This window comes from Anopheles nili, chromosome 2, assembly GCF_943737925.1.
Source record: "Anopheles nili chromosome 2, idAnoNiliSN_F5_01, whole genome shotgun sequence".
In the NCBI taxonomy this organism is placed as follows: Eukaryota; Metazoa; Arthropoda; class Insecta; order Diptera; family Culicidae; genus Anopheles; species Anopheles nili.
The window spans coordinates 67,958,374-67,966,053 of record NC_071291.1 but is presented as its reverse complement, the minus strand read 5'-3'; positions in this window follow the sequence as shown (position 1 = coordinate 67,966,053).

Below are 7,680 nucleotides of genomic sequence, written 5' to 3'. Positions count from 1 at the left end.
CCCTCTGGCTGGCCGTGGTCGATTTTTCCCATTCTCATCTGCTCACCGATGGAAACAATAGGAATAATGGTACGGCGATGGGAAACAGGCCAACGTCTGCGTCCGTCAGGGCTTAATTATTTGCTACCCAAATGACCAGCACGCCCCCTTGATCAGGGACCGGAGCGTGACGGGTTGCGTTTAATTTAAAATAGTTTCTTTATCGAGTAAGTGCACCCTAAAGGTTAAGTACGATTTGTGAGGTTATAGGTCGAGCTAAATATTATTCTTTTAGCGCTCGAAATCTAGTCACCATAAAGCTGTCAAATAAACGTCACTGAGAAGTAAGCGGTCATTTTTAAATTTGAATGTTTGCTCAAATAGTACACCGTTTGTATAATTGTTTCATAGCATCTTTAAAATGTTTAGCTTTGTCTCATCTGCATCATTATTTGATCTTTAGATGTTACTTTATTAATCTCATTATACTATAAAAAGGACATGAAACATATACTACAGCGATGGTACTATTTCTATCACAAACAAAGGTGACAAGTAATATTAATTTAATCACCTAATGGAATATATTACGCAATCTGAGGCATATTTTAAGCCACGATTGCATCACCTGGATGCATTTGCTCGCTCGGTCTATCATTATTCACGGCGTTCTAACGTCTTGAACACAAAGAATGGCATCTAATCTGTGACAAAAGAAGTTATTGCTCTCGAACGCCAGCGCTAACGTGCGGCAAAGAACTTATTTTCGCTCCAGCGGGCCTTCTATCGGTCTCAACGGCCCATTAGCTGCTTGTCGGTTATCGCCAGTGGCCATTGACCAGCACGCCCTCGCGACTACCATGCGACCATAAACACCGTTCCAAAAGGCTAACACACACACACGGTTCGGCGCAGTAATGGAGAAAAATCGTTATTATCACCCAACACCGATACGGACCGGAGTGGCGGTACTTTCGGTTCTCTGACCGGTGACACCCACGCGCTCTGGGTAGAAGCCTTGCGATCCGTACGATCGAGCCTCCAGCAGGGCTAGAAAGCCGTTGGCTGTGCGCTGGTAAAACGCGCTGAAGTCCATGAATAATCGGACGCGATGCGCGATGTTTTCTTACCGCTCGCTTGCTCACCCAACCAACCAGCCAACCAACCTCTCGGTTTGTTTGTCTGGTCGATATTTTTCACTCGATTTTTGTTCTTTTCCCGCGAACCCTTTTGGTCCGGTCGGGCAGCGATGGTGGATAAGTAACGTTCCCGTACCGTCGCTGGCACACCTGGCAGCGGATTCCTTGCCCCAAGGCGGCAAACCAAACGGGGTGGATTAAGGAGGCGCGACTAAGACAGCCCAGGTGCAACAGGGCGGGAGTTTGTTTAAGCCGCCAGACTATGTTTAAGCGCATATTTATGTGTGCCCGGACATCGTACCCTCGCAGGAGTCACTTTGTTTGGTTATCATGCCGTTTCACACCGCAACCGGATGATGATTCTTGAGGCGGTGGATCTTCGCCCTCAGAGTCCCTCGTTGGGGACATCCACGTCGGTTCGTGCCGAAAAAGGGGATGACCATGTGGCGGCGGGTTTGGCGATCTTCGCGTCCATCGAGAGCACCGAAACAACCGTACGCCAATTTTGCGCCCGTTTCTCATCACACCGTTTACACAGCGCAGTGGCACAGGGAGTTTGGTGCCATTTACGGGCATCGACATCATCTTCATCGCCATTTCCGACCTGGAACAACCCGCCAGCCATGTCATTGCAGGCGGTTTCGTTGGGTTTGGATCTCCAGAACCTGAATATGGACCCGAATGCACGTCACACAACGGAAAGGGTTCTTTCTTCTCCTACTCGAAGGGTGTTCCTGGTGGATGACTCACAACGATTCCCTCCAACAGGGCCAGAAATTCCAGCGTACCCACTTTTGGATGGCGTGATTGCTTAATTTTAGTCCGTGAAAACAAAAAGGACTAATTACGGTTCGCGAATAACGCTTACCAGAAACGTCTCAGAACGTTCCCTCGGGGTTTGAAATTCACCCCAAGCGCTTGGTTGTATGTAAATTCAAGCCAACCCACGCTCGGAAACCCTCTCTCGGTTGGCAGTTTAATGCTTCTGGTACCGTGCAGCATCCGTAGGCAGGCACACGCCACGCTACGACGCTTAATTAAATCCCTTTTCGTTCATAAATAGCCGCCCGCTCCGGTTTCCCGCTGTGGGTTGTTTTGTTTTGGCGCAACGTGAAGGGAACACACCGTTGCGTGGCGCTGTTTTGGCTGTCGCAAAACCCACGCGTGGGCGCCGACAGATGATCCTCTGGGCATCGAAGGAACGTTCCACTCTTGCCTAATGAGATAATCATTAAGCGCTCACCGGTGGCGTTGGATCGGTCCGTGGAAGACCACGGTAATGGGTTCGACCTCCCGGAAGGAGACCTAATGAGTGCAAAGACCCTTCGAGGTTGAAAACGTGTGTAGAAAACGCCCACGATCGCCTCTGTTCGCCAGCGTAGGGGTCACATCCGCCACGATCAGTGATCAGCAGAATGGCGAGGGAAAAAAGAAATACTCTGCCAGGAGCACAAGGGAGCACTTTCGCTACGATTGTCAAAATTTCTGACAGCTGTCCCGAGAGAGCTGTGCCGCGTGATGGGGCTCTAACTCGCAGATGTTATCTAGGACGTGTTGGATGGAGTCGGGGTTTTCCCTCACCGGACAACCCATGACGGAAGCCGGAGTGAAAATGTGCGATTTCAATTTGTTGCGAGTCCGCGCATCGCGTATGCAAATGAGTTCGCAATGGCTCGAGAGAACAGTTTCGCTGACTCGCTGAGGGCGGCACCGATGGGACGGCTTTTTTCCCTCATAACGGGACACACACCGTTCAATACTGGCAATCGAAAGTTTTAGCGGTGGGCAGTAAATCAATATAAAAAAGCCCCGTAAAAAGAAAGCCACCGGTGGCAGGACTCAAAGTGCCACAAAATGTACCACTTTCTCATGCGCACCGTTGTTCGACGCGCAGGCATTCACTCACGCCTGAAGGTTCTATTTCTGCTGACAAAAAAAAAACCCGTACAGCTTTTGCCAGATGCGTATTTCCCTCGAGATGAATCAGACACCGATACCGATGAGCGACACACGACGCATTGGGTGCACTTGCAAACAGGGCACCGATAAGGCGACTAATCGCACGCCGAACCTGCTGGTGTACTTTCTCCGTGGAGCTCGTGATTATCCTCCGTTCAGGTGTTGGCAGATCTCGGTGTGGTGGTAAGTGCGCCACTCGGCCATGCCCGCTAAAGGAAAACTACATTAGCGAGGGCTAATAATGGCACCGGTAGGCTGGTTGCTCTACATATTTGGAGGTGGCTGCCCGACGAGCTAATGGAGCTGGCTTCGGTGGGAGCCTTCGTACTTTTACTTTTCAAGACCCAAGCTTTACTGCCAGGAGAGGGTGGACAGGATGTGTAGAGCGCGAGGGAGTAGGAATTAACATGCAATGCGTTGACTACAAGAGAACGTTGTTTTAGTTCGGTTTTAAATTATATATCAGGTTTGAATAGAAATATCTAATTTAAATGAATAACTTTGGTGTCAGAGTGAATAATAATTGATGATGATAATGCCTAATGCTATAGCTTTTTATATCCTGTTTTATATATGCATTATTTAATTACCAGTAAATTCAAAAAAGGAAACTTCTGAAATCGTTTGAATTTCGAGGTCTTATCCACTACCGTTCGTATATATTATTCACCAGTATGCAATATAATTAAAAATAAAATTAGCTTTACTATTCTAGCCCAAAAATAGAACAAGCTTGAACGAAGAAGTACAAATAACTCCGTTCTTAAAGCGTTTATTTTAAATATATTAACTGAACTCCACCAGACAATGTACGCTCAGGAAAGGAAGAATGATCCTTCTAAAAAACAACGTAGAAAACATCAGCGACAGTCTCACAAAGGTAACACGAAATGAGGCAATGTCTGCTTGCCGTCATCTCGACGCGTTGTTCAAATATATCACGAAGAAAGTACTACAATGGCAGGAAGGGCTGCATGGCGCCATGAATCAAAAACCAGAATAGACGAAACACGTCTCCTCCACCCTTAGGACACAAGTCTCCCGCAGATCATCCCCATGCTTCGGGTCTGCTGCAATTTGTTCCGATGACCCACGGCCAAGGCGATGCGCAAATGCGAGCGTGCATGTAAATTTTCACAATTTATCACTCCCGTCAGAACTACTGGTATCGTCATGTTGCAGACCTGCGCATGTTGTGTTCGGTCCGCTCGTGCCCGTCCCCTTACCATCCCCACTTTCTCCCCTCCATCCATCCTTCGGCTGCCCGTGGCGTGCCGTTTGCCGTTGCGCAAATACAACTCACTTAGGCGCCCAGAACTTAAACTGGTATTTATCGTACCGTGGAACTCCTCCAACTGGTTCCACTCTATTTGGACTGCTGCCTTGCCCCAGGACGATCATTATGCACTCGAGTTGGTCGTCCCCGGTCGTCCTGCTAGAGTTCTTTCTCCGCTCGTTAGTCCCAGACGCGCCCGAGTTCTAGCGAAGTCGGCGCACACACAATGCTATCCATCTGCCCATTGACTGGTGCGCCCTAAGGGCACCGGTGTCTCGCACCCGAAGGGCGGACCGTATGCAAATTCAAACACGATCGTGAGTGACGTCTACATCGACTGATCGGCCAAAGCCTGCGGCCTTCCTGGCACGTTCGTGATCCACGGCTCAAAGGGCCGTTTTATTGTGGCAACCATCGACCGGAACCTGAGTCATCGGGTGCGATTATAAATTGTTGCAAGCTGCAAACCCGCCCCGCCCGAAAGAAGCTCGCGTGGGTATTGGCATGCCATAATTAAAAAGAGATTAAAATCTACTTTCTGGCCGCTCCGGAGTAGGCAGGGGTTAGGTGGATTTCCCTTGGAAGCTCTTCCCGTGGACCTGTTAGGGGCGCAAAAATGTGTGAGGAAAATTTCATCCTCACAAAATGCCAGCGAAAGATGAGTCGATCGGAAACCCAGCGCCGTTTCCCGTCTCCGGGGGGTTTGAGGGCAAAACACACACACACTCCGAAATGGAACAGCACGAAAAAGGTGCACGAAATCCTCCACGGAACCTGACCGGACGACCTGATTGGAAAGAACGGATGACCGAAGGGGAACCATAAACCGCACAGGTTCGTCCATTAGATCTCGTCACACAGCCAAGCGAGCGAGAAAGCGCCCGAAGATAGTGAAGATTTGATTTTCTTAATTTTTTATTATTATCATAAACGCCACTGGCGCGCGCGTCTCGAGTGAGACAGGCCCAGGCTCCAGAGGCTGACACGGGCTGATGGGTTGGCAATAAAAAGCGCCACGGACGCTGCTCGATCGCACCGATCTGATTCGAAACGGGTCGATGCAGTTTTATGGCGTCGAAAGGGTGGCGCGTTCCAACTCCGCGCGCCCGAGCGACAGACATTTGAGAAGTGCTCGCGTCTCGCGATCGTGTGTTCGTTTTCCCTACGCAATCCCTAATCCCGTTGTCCCTTGCGTTTTCCACCCTAAACGAGGTCGATCGCGGACATGCAGGAGTCACTCACAGCACTCACGCAGCTCGCCGCAGGGATCGAGCCACTTCCGTGAGGCTTCCCCGGGTAAGATTAATTCATCGCGATAAAATTCCTCCCTCGGTGCTCGCGCGATGAGACAGCGCTCACGGGCGGAAAAAGGGCCAAAGCGAAATCGGGCGATAATCTGCGCTGCGAGGCGACGTTCGCCGATGCGCCGCTGGGCAAGTAATTAAGCACATGCAGACACGGCTGGCGATCGGCGATTGGTGATCTTCTTCGCGATCTTCTCCTCCCTTCCGAGGGCCTTCGATGCACCCTCCCTTTACCCAGCCAAAGGGCATTTGATTTATCAATCAGCGATCCGCCGCATCGCGTCGGGCTGCATTGACGGAATTGAAATATCACATGCCGCCCGCAAGCCGAAGAAGGATGCCATTCGAGAATGGCCCACCGTCACCGGCTTGAAGAGATCGCGCAGATCGCAAAGTCCCAGCAAAAGGGCGCAGTATCAGCTGCATCGCTGCATCGCTACGGTTCCGATCCATCGCGTTCCGCGCCCGGGGACGGATAAGTCTTTGACTCTTGAAATATTTCTACGCTCCTCTTCATAAGTCTCCGAGTGGTCGAGAGCTGTCCGGCGCGTTGTTGCTGCTCCTGATGGCCGATGGCCGAGCAATGGCAAAGGGCGCTTGAAACCAAACAAAAAAAACTGCGCGAAGGAAGGGAGAGAAAAAAAGTGGGAAAGAAAAACCTTAAAGACAGGCGACGCGCATTCCAAGCGCGCGCTTCAAGAGGGCCACACTAAAAGACGGTGCAACATAAAGGGACGTCTGTGAGCATATATGCATCGCTCGATCGCGGTGCAGTTTCAGCCCTACGCTCGCCCTGCGTGAAGGGAATCGAAGGAAAAGAACGGGCTAAATTATAAATATAAAAAAAAAAAATAACAGCTTATTCACTGCGCGCGTGTCACGCAACAATGCCGCTTCAGTAAGCCGTTGGGATAGGTCCGTAGAAAGTGGGACACACACACACACTGAGCACTCGGTGGGGATGATAAATGGTCGCTTAAAAGCACATTTCAATAGCCCAAACTGCGGAAATGTCTACTCCACACCACGCGAAGGGAGTGCATGATTTTCCGATTGAGAAAACTTCACCAGTAAATCATACGACCCGAGCGAGGGCGATTCCACGTTTCCCCGGCTTGAGAACGAACCCTGAGCGGCCATCTATCAAGATCGTCTATTAATGAGCGAGGATCATGCAGGGATTACAGAGCTGGGGCGTTTTAACCGTTCGCGTTTGTCCCCTCCCAAGTTGGGTGGGGTCTATTTATGCTTCATTTTCTTAACGGGGGAGTAGTATTTGATTAATTTACATTCAAACTAGCCACAAAGTTGCGTTTAACGTGAGTCCACGGTGACGCGCCTGGAACAGGCGCTCGATCGACGCCAGATCGCGGCACGTGGGTCGCAAAAGTACCCTACAATGTCGCCGCTGTCTCACCGCGGACGTATCGCGAAACTGACGTTCGGGAATGCGGGTCTCCCGGAATGGAAAACGCCCCCGGATTCTCGCGGGCCAATATCGTAAGCGATCAGGGCGCTCGTTTTCCTTCCGCGCTATCACGCAAGGATCGAGCGACGGAGAGAGAAAGAAAAAATCACCCCAACGATCCTGTACGGGGCGCGTAGGGCTGAAAAGAACTGGTTGGTCATCGTGAATGGGTCCGTACCCGAGAACAGCGTACATTGTTGCAATGGACGATTGAAGATAGGTGCCCTGATCGTGCACCACTTGCAAATGTCCCTTTCACGTCGGGGTGATGAGATGCAGCTTTAGAACTGCTTGCGGAGTGTTGCGAACGTACACGTCTTCTCACACCATATCTGGAGTGGCTGGTGAGCTCGTGTTCTGACGCGGTGAAAAATCACACCAAACCGAGCCCGTGAAAAGGCTCATGAAGTTGCTTTTCCACCGGCAACGACACTAATCACCTCAGCGTGGTGCTTTAATTCGGGGTGCCTTTTAAACGAGCTTTCTGAGCGCGTCAGGAAGCAAAGCAAGCATACTAATGCAACAAAATTTATGCTCACCCGCACCCGCACACAC